The sequence below is a fragment of the Trachymyrmex cornetzi genome, unplaced genomic scaffold (assembly GCF_001594075.2).
Source record: "Trachymyrmex cornetzi isolate Tcor2-1 unplaced genomic scaffold, Tcor1.1 scaffold1017, whole genome shotgun sequence".
Classification (NCBI taxonomy): domain Eukaryota; kingdom Metazoa; phylum Arthropoda; class Insecta; order Hymenoptera; family Formicidae; genus Trachymyrmex; species Trachymyrmex cornetzi.
In genome coordinates, this window is record NW_017295562.1 from 125466 (window position 1) to 138418 (window position 12953).

General features: G+C 34.6%; 1 long non-coding RNA gene and 1 other non-coding gene across 2 annotated transcripts; both read left to right on the plus strand.

Moving 5' to 3' along the window:
* Nucleotides 1-72, plus strand: TRNAP-AGG (transfer RNA proline (anticodon AGG)). Its single transcript has one exon. It is a non-coding gene; the product is annotated as a tRNA-Pro (tRNA).
* Nucleotides 73-8470: 8398 nt separating this feature from the next.
* On the plus strand, nucleotides 8471-9455 carry LOC108758361 (uncharacterized). Its single transcript, XR_001939945.1, has 3 exons — nucleotides 8471-8601; nucleotides 8637-8793; nucleotides 9398-9455. It is a non-coding gene; the product is annotated as an uncharacterized LOC108758361 (long non-coding RNA).
* Nucleotides 9456-12953: the final 3498 nt, after the last annotated feature.

The following is a 12953-nucleotide window of genomic DNA, read 5'->3' on the forward strand; positions in this document are numbered from 1 at the left end:
GGCTCGTTGGTCTAGGGGTATGATTCTCGCTTAGGGTGCGAGAGGTCCCGGGTTCAAATCCCGGACGAGCCCGGTTTTTTTTAATCTTTTTTTTTTCCTTTTACTTGCATATAGATTACTATCCAAAATTCCACTTAAGATATCTATAATTTTTTTTCTTTTATTTATGTGAGATTTCGGATATTGAATATTTTTAGAGCCACGTACTTCCTACTTCACGTGTAAATATAGTGCTGCGTTCAGCAGAAAAAGCAGTTTTGTAACTGCTGTAAGACTCTTTAATACGATTAGTTACACATTTAGATCCAACAAGGAACTAAGAACAAGAACCTATCACATTAATACTTAGTATACGTGATAATTTTTTTATTGTTCATGTAGAGAAAAAAGACTTCTTAAATCAACCATAATATATTCATATATAAGCAAAAATATTATAATCTTGCTTCAAAGACATCAATCTTGATTTGATTAAATTTGTTTTGATGCAAGTATTATGTTGCACTTAATTCAAGACTTGCTCAATTAAAAATCTTATATCAATATAAATTCAAGATTAAAAGCAAGATTACAATATTTTTGCTTATATATGAGTATATTATGGTTGATTTAAGAATAGTCTTACTCTTATATCAATATAAATTCAAGATTGAAAGCAAGATTACAATATTTTTGCTTATATATGAGTATATTATGGTTGATTTAAGAATAGTCTTTTTTTCTGTGTGTTCTTAATTTTACAAGTATACAAAAATTATTAAATGACTTTTACATATACTTTAACATTTTTAGAAAGTATTTATAAGGTTGTGTGTATTTAAAAAATTGTATACGTTATAATTAATTAGTTGAGGCTCCTAATATTTCAAAGAAAACAAATGAGCAGGATACGAATAATCCAATTGTGTGCTAACAATAAAATTAAAGAATCTTACAATAGTTGCAAAATTAATAATAATAATAGCTGCAAAACTACTTTTTTTGCTGAACGCAGCTAGTGAAAGACCAATCGGTTTATTTACATAGCGTCCGTTTACCGGCATTCTCGATGAATTCGTCATCGTTAATTAAGCCGCCGGGCAAAATTATCCGACTAGCGAGTTATCATAATCGTTTGTCGACGTGACGATCATACAAATTTAATAAACACTCTGATATTTTGCACGTCGTGATTTTATAAACACGATTCAGAAAGTCTTTGACATCAAGGCATCAAGAAAAAAATCGTCTTAAATACTTCGAACTTCGAAATTAGATCGCGTGAATAAGAGCAAGGTGAAGACACAAAAATACATTCATCATTGTTTTTTTTTCTTCGCCGTTTGAGCGATATTCTGCATTTGCTCGAAAAATGCCCGCTTTATATTTAGAGATGTTTGTTCGTGAACGCCGTTGTTATCAGTACCGAGTATCAACATTTCAGCTGCGTGAATCTATATTTAATCATAATATGATAACAATTCGCGATTTGCATCGTTGGCATCTTTTCGAAGAGGGAGCGAACATGAGTCTGTTATTTTATTCGCACTGGATTCAAATCCCATCCTGTAATCTGTAATCCCCCCTTTAGCGATATGGATGATTACATTTTCACAATTACTATATTTAAAAGTTTCGATAAGGAATCGTTTTGTCTAATTTGGTCTCTCACTGCTCATTTTACTTTAAGTTATTATCTTCAGAGTTATTTTAATATATAAAATTGTAATATATAAATTTTCTTAGTTTTATACTTTTTTTTTTAGTTAAATTCGGAACTGATGAAGACTGTGTTAGTCAAAACGTGTTATATACAGGGACAAAAAGTTTGGGGCACCCTGTATAATATCTTATTAAATTATTAAATGTATTTTAATTATTCTTAACATCCAAAATTTGCAAAACATCTCACGCTTTGCTTTTCGCGAAGCATTCTGCGACTTTCCGTTATCGCGAAGTATTCTTTGCCATTCTTGTCGTTCTTATGCGATGATATCGTCCTCCCGGGATAGCTCATCCGCATTTTTTCGCGGAAAACGCGGGCGCGGATGGCTTTTCAGCGTCCGGATCATAAAGTTTATTCTCCCCAGAATAATCGTAGAGTCTTTGCACGCGTCTCGACAACGACAAATCTTGTCGGAAGTGCGCTGATTTTGGCAGATCTGCAGACCTATTCTGTAACTCTTAATGCAAATTTCGTTATCATTATAACGCCGCTGCGCAGCTTTTTTACCATGATGAAAGAGCAGCGTTATAATGACAACGAAATTTGCGTTGAGAGTTACAGAATAGGCCTGCTGGTCGACAAAATAAAATCGATATAAATTTCAGCACTTCCGTGTTACTCGTTGATCTCAAACTCACGCTTCAAATCAGCCAAAAATCAAGGTAGACCTTTTTCTCCAAAATTGGTCCCGGATGCAATTTTGAGATCTCTTGTCGTCAACAACCTTGCACCTGTTTTTATCAATAGAGAGAGAGAGAGAGAGAGACTCATGCAAGAAATGACCGTCAGTTAGATATCCAATCGATATCGAATTTATCGTATCGATTCGACATCAATTCAATGAGTCATTTCTCATCGGGAATCGATGTCGCGCATCGAATGGACATCGTATGTACCCTTCTCTTTGTTCTCAAAAACTTATAGATCAGAAAAGAAGAATTTCAGAATTTTCTGTGCTATTTGATGATTGGAGATAATAATGATGTCTAGATGTTTTTGATACATTGTACGTATAACGAAAGACGTTTACTGGATTGGACGTTCATATGATGTTGAATTATTGCATGGATAGACGATAGAGAGATTGACCTCCTATCTCAGATCAAGTGCGCTCACCGAGTGAGTATCAATCGCGGATCCTTGACTATTAATTAGATATACACGCGCTCCTAAATGTGGGATTAGCCAGCATGAGCCAGTAGACGCTATCAGCGTCTTCGTACAGAAGTGCTCGATAGCGATGCCGGAGGGTCGCCTGGTTCTAGAAATAGGCTCGAAATATAGCTTTAACTATAGGACTGGCACTTTGAGAGGCTTAGGCCTGATTACACCAACGTTATTTTGACTTTAAGCGAGGCTTAAAACTCTCTTTCTCTTTCTTAAGACTTCAAAAAAGTAAGATGTAAATAACAATTTAATAAAGTAAAAAGAACCAAAATGAAAAGAAACGAAAAGAAAAATAGAGAGAGAGGGGGAGAGAGAGAGAGAGAGAGTTTTAAACCCTGCTTAAGATCAAAATAAACCGTTGGTGCAATCAGACCTTAGTCAACCAGTCCCTGGCGCGGCTCCTCGAAAATTTTACGGCATCTCCGAGATAAACACCGACCGCTTAGTTAAAATTTCATGGCAATCATCGCTGGCTCGTCGTGCCGGAAAATACCAGGAAATACCACCTTCGTCCTTCGCCGATCTATCTTACGGACACCGCGCGGTTTTCCAAGCGCAATCTCTTCCACTCGCGATTTGCGGCTACGACACGCATACCGTTCGCGGGTTTGCCTTCCCGCCTTCGACGGCCGTCGTCATTCCGCGCCTTCGTCATCCTGGCGATGACGGGGAACGACGGAAGAAGACGCCGCGCGGCAAGGAGATCCGGTGGGTGGTAGACCATGCCGATCGTGTCTCATACATGTCGCTCGACCGTGCCGCTGCTCTCCGCTCCTTCGCGTGGCGGTTCGAACCGAATTGTGATACCGAGACTTAGTTTAGCTTGCGTTTACCTCTCGTCTCCGCGGGTCAGTTAGGCTCGCGCTTTCGAGCCGCCAGCACCGGCTGTGTTCTCTTTCTCTCTTTCCCGTGATCTTCCTCGATCGCGAGGTGATCCCACGTCTCGATCAGCCGAGTTCTTCCCGTTGAATACAATTATTATTTTTTTATTTTTTTTTCTTTCTTTCTTCTCTTCCTCTACTCATCACAATCGTCACAATCGTTCTCGACCGCACAAGGTACATGCGAACCGACAGTCGCCGAAGAAGATAGTCCTCGATTTGGACCAGACTGAATCTCGCCATTCTCGAGTAAGTGGTGTAAGATTGTTGAACGATCTGTAAAAGGTGCTGTAAAAGGCACGATTGATTTTCTTTTTCACCGATTTTCCCCGAGAGTGAACGCCATCCTGACAAGTGAGAGATCGTTCAAATTTGTCGAAGTGTAAATAGCTGTCAACTGTAAGTCTCACGAGTTTCACGCAGAAACTGAAATCATTAAGTCGCAAATTATTACGATAATAAATGGTGAAAATTGAATACAAATAATTATCATTTTTCTCTTAAGATTTTTAACATGAAAGATTGAATATTTAAAACCACAATTTCTGAATTTCGATGTCTGAAATTAAATTTACTACAACGCACACACACGTGACCGATGAATTGTTCTTATCAGACAAATTGGTGATAACCGAGTTTCAAGATGAAATGCTAATTGTATTCGTCTCTCACTTTCATTCACGGTCGCCAGTTTTATCTCTCTGTCACGACTGATGAATAGAGACACGAATTTAAATATCTTATCAAATTGCTATCAGTCGCTGATGCCATTCGTCAATATGTCGTGAAAGGAATGCGAATAAACGATTTACTTCTCCGCCATCTTTTTTCTCAAAGATTCTGGTGATAAAAACAGAAGATTTATCGCGTGCATATGTGCGTTTAACCTATTTTAATCAAAACAATTGCTATAGAAAAGTAAAATTTTACTTTGCTATGAATGAATAAAAAATCGCCTGATAAAATAAAATTTTGCTTATAATAAATTTTTGTTAAAAATTTTTTATCTTGATATAAATTCTTGTTATATTATTATTCTCGTTATCTAAAAATATCAGGAATAAACTATACAATTATAACATTTACTTTAAAAATTCAAATTTCAGAACTTAATGAATAGAGAATATTAAATCTTTATTAAATTATTGAATAGAATTTGATGAATAGAATTTAAGATTTTTTTTTAATGCTAACGATTTGGATTTTAATCCGTACTAATACAAATCTTAAAATCACATTTGAACAATTGAATAGTTTCGTTCGATTAAATGATTCGCGATGCATTCTTTCAGTTTAACGCAAAAGAAGAAAATTAATAAAAATTGGTCGTTCTTAGAATCGTTTGATGTTAACGATGAAGTCAGCGACAAGAAAAAATGCGGGGTACATGCATACGATGAGAATTATCCGCCGACGAACTTTGACAAGTGTGAACGCGCGAGTTTGATATCCCGATGTCGCGACCTGCACGATCGGAATAGCAGCAGGCACTTAAATAGCGATCTGTCTGTTGTTATCGGTCTAATCCGCAAATTGTATCAATGTACAAATCCAGAGAAGACGACGCTTCAATCTATCGTGATCAGAACTTACCGCGAGATATAATACCACAATAAATAGAAATCGAATAGATTCTTATTTATCTTTTACATTCTATTGATTTTTGCTACAATAAGATCGATTAAAATTAAGATTTTTTTCTCAACTGCGTCTCTCTTTTTTTATAGTTCATTCGATGCTAGTATTATCTCTATAAGCCTAAGAAGAACCTCATCAAGTCGCATTCTTAGCAGGGCAATTTATACCGCGACGAGCTTGTAATTCTATGCAACCAGTATCTCGCAGCGATTAAGTCGAAAAGAGCGAGCGTGTGCGCTTCGTACGATAAGTACGAAAAAAACAGGAAAAAAAAGAATAAAATAAAATGAAAAAAAATAATAGAGTCAAATTCTCATTTGCTGAAAAAGTGTCGAGAAATTCATACACTGAAAGAATAGAAAGAATTTTGGCATTTATGATTGTAAGGTTAGTGTGGGGGTTACTAGGTGAGTGTTTGTGTTACCATAATATTATGATCATTATTGTTATAATATTAATAGTTTTATCAACAAATATATAGAGGTGGGTGAAAATGACTTAAATTTATAGTTATATTACCATAAAAATATTGTAAATATTATAATTTAACTATGATTTATAATCATTTTCAGTACTTATTATATATACACATATTTGTTAATAAAACTGTACTTATAGTTATTATTACTAACATTGTAACAGTAATGATAATATGTATAATGTTACAATACATATATATATAATGTGCTCTCTAAAACTGTTTTTAGAATAAATCTCAGTCTTAAAGATTGAAAAGATTGAGCTACTCTTTTTCAAGACTGGCTCTAGACTAAGATTCTACTTCAAAGAATTTACAGAGTAATGTCACCATACATTATAATCACAGATATGAACTTTTCTCTTACAATGCTGACGATGTGTTGTGACATATTTCGAAACTCGCACACCCGTTTGCCCCCTCAAACTTCTTAACTCTAATAACAAGCCGCGGTCTTGTTGCTCTGCATCGATTGCTCATATATATGGTAATATTCCAACTTGCATATTAATAGTGTTGACTTCTCCATAAATACGCGTTAAATTGTAACCATCTTGCGGAGCTGTAAGTCATACTATAAGATTGCGATGAACGATGACTGCAGCGGGAAGATGTCAGTGCAAAATTTTACACGTATAATTGTCCTTGCCAAATGCTATAAAAATCTTAATTTTAATGATAAATTCTTTGACAGAAGACATCAAATTTCAGTTAAAAAAACTTTTAAAGGAGATATAATTTTTAAAATATCATTTATTAATATTTTCTTGCGGTACTTTCAATCACAGATTTGTAAAAACTTCATTGATTTGACAAATCTACAACCGTGTATAAGCCAGTTTTTATGTTAAAGAAACAAAGTTGTATAGCTAAATGTAATTAGCAAAATATGATTACTTCTAGGTATTGTAAAATACAGTAAATTTGTTAATGCAGCAAAGGTAATTTTCTATGAAATCCAATATCCGAAATTTTTAACAAAACGTGCTAGCTATGACACGTACTTTTGCTGCAGTAAGGAAGAAAACATGTCACATTAGCAATTTTCATTGTAACAAAGAACTGGCTGAATTAGCATACTGATAATTGCTTACAAACATAATTCCTTTGTTGAACCATCAAATCTTAGTTATAGATGTTGAACCCGCCCAGCAAGCTATAGCTTTGCTGAACTACCCAATCTATTTTTTCCGTGATTGCTTCAGAAACTGCGGCGATGACGGGTAAAAAATATGCCTCTAGGCTTTGCAAAGTAAAAATTTGAGATACGATCTGGCATTGTTTCTTATCTACGGACACTCGATGGAATGTCACCTTGGTGAAATGGAGCGTATCACAAACGTATTTCAAATATTTCTTGACGTCTCATGCACGTGTAATGTGAGCGGACTTATTTCCATCTCATGCGATAAATACGAAAATTTTTAGAACGTTTTGAAAATCAATATTCTATCTGTGCTACATTTCGCCTTCTTGGTACAAATGTGCATGCAATGAGTGTTTTGCAAAACTTTTATATATATTTCTTCCACACAACAAACAATAAACTAAATTATTAAAACGCTTATTTCATGGAAAGAATTTTATTTCGATAGTGTTTAAAAGATAAATCAGGTTGATTTTAGTTTTAATAAAATGCACTCAATAATTCCACTCTTTTCACCTGAAATAATAATCGATAAAAACGTATTAATGATTAAATATCTTTTATATTTCTTCTTTAGAAAAAATAACGGAAAATGGATTGGAAAATGAAAATGAATAATAAAAAGAATCCTATATTCGGTCGAAGCAAAATTTGATGCTTAATAATACTTTTATGTAAATTTTCAAATCGAATTTTTAGTTATATAAACTGCACATTAATTTGATTTATCGGACTTTATTGGATGCGATCATAAATTGAAGCTGGAAAGTGGAAATATCACATATCACATTGATTGTCAACCCAATGATATTAATAATCATTTTAAAACACCGTAAAAAGTTTTTTTAAATCCTTATTAACATCATTATTAGATTGACAATTAAAGTGAATTGTGATATTATTTTCAGCTTTAGCTTATAATTGTATTTGGAGTCCGATAAATTGAATCGGCGCGCAGTTCATAGAACTCGGGAATGTATCTAAAAATTTAAAGAGAGAAAAATGTATAAAATTTTAATAAATAATTGTTACATAGTTTTAATATAACATTTATTTAAGGGAAGTAAATATTTGATAAATAAAAAATATAATAGTTAAAATCAAATTAATGGTTTTTGTACCAAATAAATATATGTTTACATTTATTATATTAAAATTTAGCTCTCAATGTAGAAATATTATTAAGCACAAAGATTCGCTTCCATCGAATGTGTGTAAAAGTTTTTTCCTTTTGAAAGATCGTGCTTTTCCAAGCTGAATCGGTATTAATTTTTAATCTATGCCTCTTTTGTTGACTCTTCTGCCGCTGCATGCAGAGTCGACAGCGGTAAAATTTACGGTCGCAATTAAAGCTCTCACGGTGCAGTTGCATCATCAAAACAAAACGGCGACTAAGTTCCATCTGACGATTCTGTTCTACTTCAAGCGACCGTATTAATAATCTTCCTCGACGCGCGTCGCGACGGAAAGTAAACATCTTTTGATGGACGAACTGCGGCGCGAATAAATCTCGCGCTAATCCCGTGTTAATGAAAAGGTCGGTTATCAAACGTACAAGATGTAGGTCGGGCTCTGACTCCGTGAGGTAAAATACTAACTATTATCGCGATGCTTATCAAGGATGTCGTGGCCTGGCAGTTTTGAAGATTAATTGCGACGTCGAGATCTCACAATGAGGGATTTCTCGTTATGCATTCGTGAGATGTGTGGAAATATTTAAAAAATTGACGTTAAAAGCACCATAAAATAGGGTAACTTTGGCTGAAATAATATCCAAGTATGCATATCAAAATCAGGACTTAAGACGTTAAAAAATGTTTTAAAAATGTTTTAAATTTCGTGTACTCTATGTCTTGATTTTCGATATGTGTGCTCTAAGCATTGTTTATATTTATATTTTTTAGCCACTTATCGAACTTTAGTTCATTTTTGTAAATTTTGTCTAAAGTTATTTCGATTGAGCCAAAATTCATAGACGTAGCCAAAGGAAATGGAGCAGAGGGGGCCTTTCAAATCTCAAAGAACAAAAATAATTAAAACTTTACTGTTTAAACAGACTAGACTTAAGAAGAAATTCACAAGAAATTAATTTTGGAAAAGAAGAAAGAGTTAGCGATGAAAATTATAAAAAGATTTTTTGAGAATCCAAGACGGCTTATAATGTTACAAGCTTAAGTTTTTTTAGTTCGAACAATTAGTTTACAAATTTAAGAGAAAAATTAAGTAAATTAGTAAAATAAATATGTATTATTTTGTATACTCTCTCTCTCGCCAATAATTAATCAAAAATAATAATATAAAACAAAACAAATCCATGCTATTCGACTCTCCTCCCCCAAATTAAAAATCACAACTCTAATTTGATCTTCTTTCCTAAACAGAGAATCCTGGCTACACCCAACTCAAAGTTTATTTTATGATAGATGAAAATTAATTGATGAAAACTGATTGATGAAAACCCTAACAACACAGACCTCCAGGGGACGCCCTGAGGACATCTTCAGGATGTATCCCGGATAAAGTGTTATTAGAGAAGAGTTTCGACAAACGCATTTATTTCGCCAAAAGCGTCTGTTAATCTACGGACGGGAGTTGATTATTTCAGAAGAGAATGTGCGCGACACACGTTAGTTTCATAATCGCGTATGCGTCAACATCACGACGTAATCCCCGACGCCGCCCGCATGTAATTCACTTCTCGGAGAGATCGGTATCGCGATACCGGCAGCAAAGTGCGGTGCCAAGCGTGTCTGCAATTTTCTGATAGTCATCAGTTGGCAAGTGCTAACGAGTGTCCCACGACGATAATTGAACGATTATCCCGTTCTTACGATTGCGACGACGAGAACAATCTGTTCTACGTGTTAGTGAGATTTCGGTATCGCGGAGCATACGATCGACTGGAGCATAACCACAGAATTTAATTAATTATCGGAGAGATCTCCTTAAAACTAATACGGGAGTCTCGTGGCATAGATCCGTTTACAATGAAATCAAATACGGAGCATGCAGATTGTCATCGCTATATTTACTTACAGCGTATGCAGCGCTGGCATTTGATTGTCGAGCATGGTTTATGTATTAAACCGTATTGACACGGAATAAACACGACAGAATAACACGAGTTCCGACAAAACTTTAAACAATATTATTTATATCGAGAAAACATCATTAGAAAAAAAATTATACGCGTGTTGGTTATAGAGAAAAATTGTACAGAGTGTTGCAGATACATACTAGGCAGTACGACGGGTTGCGCGGCAAACTTTGCATGGCTTAGTATGGTTTAATAGACAATGACAGTGACTTTATACATTATAAAGATTATACTACAAAGTTTTATTATTTATATTATAAAGTTTATGTTATAAAGTCACTGTCATTGTCTATAAAACCGCGTCTGCTCATGCAAAGTTTACCACGCAACCCGTCGTACTGTCTAGTATGTATCTGTAACACCCTGTACGTATCAAGTAGAGAAAAATGATGTATTTCGTTTTATTCCACGTCTTTTTATTATATTATTATTATTATTTTTACTTTTTTATTATTTTATTCACACGCACACACACAATATCTACACGTAGACGTGTAAAAGAAGAGAAATGCCATGATTTTTCCGGTTTTTAATGTATCGATGAAATACGTAAGTTAGTGGAGTTAAGAACGTATATTTATATAGAATAGCGTGCCATCATCATAAACGCGTAGATTGCACTGACACTCGCAAAATCGATACACTTCATTGCTATAAATTAATCGGACGCGCTTATTGCGACTTACCGTTATCATAGGCGCCGCAATTGAACGGTTATTAGGGACTGGCTATTAATCGCGTCCAATAAATCAGTTTACGATGTTAGAGAGGCGTTGATAAATGTCTGCAAGACGAGATGCGTGTCAGACACGTGATTGGATACGCTCTTGTGGTTAATCGTGTTCTCTAAAATTGTGCTTAGTAACGTTGAATCTTAGCACGATGATGTTAATGAAATTTTGATTATATACTCTCTAAATTCTTTGCAGTAAAATCTCATTCTGAAGAGTGAAAATTGAGCCAGTCTTGAAAAAGAATGATCCAATTTTCAATCTTTAAGAGTGAGATTTTAAAGTGACAATTCACTCTAAAAGTTTTAGAGAGAGTAGATTTAATTACCAATTAAATTTAGCATTGTTTTGATATCGAAGTCGGGACGATGAGCGAGGAAATCTCTATAACGATGATAAATTCATTTAAATCAATGAAATGACGTGTATATCGTGTAAGTTATAAGCTACTCCAGAATGAGTGCTTCCTCGAGATATGTGAACGCAAACAACCTATAATACCGCGGAATTTGGGGCAACAACGCATCATCCTGTCCTTCTGCTTGATATGACGTATACGCTATTTTTAGTATTAACAATTTGTAGGGCTGCGAATAACAGCGGCGCGCCGTACAGTAAACATGCTTTAAAAAAAGAGGAAAGTGAAATTTATTTTATAAACGATAAAAAGAGGTGGGAGCAAAAGTAAAGCCAACGGGCCGTTTATGTAAAGCCTAAAACGTGTGAAAAGGAAAACAGCCTCACACAACTAATAATAAACTGGATTAGTATGAATGCAATTTGATTTTTGCCAACTTTATTTGAAAGTGACTGCACGAAGAGAACGAGTGGGTAACCACTAGCTGAAATATTGTCTCACAGATTACATGATTTTATTTGATTACAAATAATTTTTTTCACTACTATGAAGTAATTTGGTAAAATATACGATTTTATTTAATATTATAGAATGATTTCTCGTGGTTGTATATGTAATTATTGGATTATACATATAGATTTTATATAAATTTTATAATGATTTCGAGAATTCTGTCCCACGATTACATTAAGTGGTTACCCCCTCGGAAGAGAATTAGATTAAAAAAAATAAACTTGTGTAAAATAAAGATTATATTTAAAAAATTCACAAATATTATGTATTCCTGAAAAATCATCGCGTTTGAATTCTAATAGAGAGTTTCAACTGAGATGTATTGACATATTGAACTGAAACTTCGTGATAAATTCTTCAATCAGAAAAAATGATGACAGATGGAATTACGCGCAGGACGCAATATATGGGATGTAAAATGTTCGCACAATTTCTCGTGCCACATACGTGACATTTATCGCCCGTCGTTCCTCATTCAACGAGAAAAGCAGGTGGCATGAATCAGCTGGCACACGTCTTAGCGTTGACGCAAGAGGTCGAGCTTGCGAGCGATAGCTGTCCGATCCGAGACAATTCGGATCAGGGACCTGGACTGAATCGAAATCGGAACCGAAAATCGTTTCGGAACCCTTTTTTTTAGTGAACCGAAACCGAAACTATACAAATTTTGTATAGTTTATAATACCAAAACTGTAACTGAACTGGTAAAATTTTATGGTTCTTTTTCGGTTCTTTTTTTCAGTTCTTAATTTTTAATCTTTATCCTAGTTCTTAATCTTTGTTCTGCCCGTTTCTTCGTTCAAATCACCAATGTTCAATCCAGTATTACCATCGCCAACTCGCTTAATAACCAGAATGTGAATACCCAGAATGTGAACCTCCAACACCTCATATGATATAAGAAATCTGGCGGGATCGCGAGACATATTTAATGTAAACTTTTTAAGATACTAGCATTTCTTTCTTATTTAGATTTTCCTCACCAACATGTTGCAAGAATTTATTCCAAGTCATGAAATTCAAGATACATATATAGGTTTTATGTAATAAGTAAGATCTATCCATAAGAATCAACTAAGTTGTAAGAAAGAACTGAGAGAAATATGCCTAAAATAATGTTTACGTATTTTTATTCAGAGTCACGTGATCAATTGACGCCTCTTTTCAACTAGGCTCTCTAGATTTAACGAGTAAACACGCTCTCTCTCTCTCTCTCTCTCTCTCTCTCTCTCTCTCTC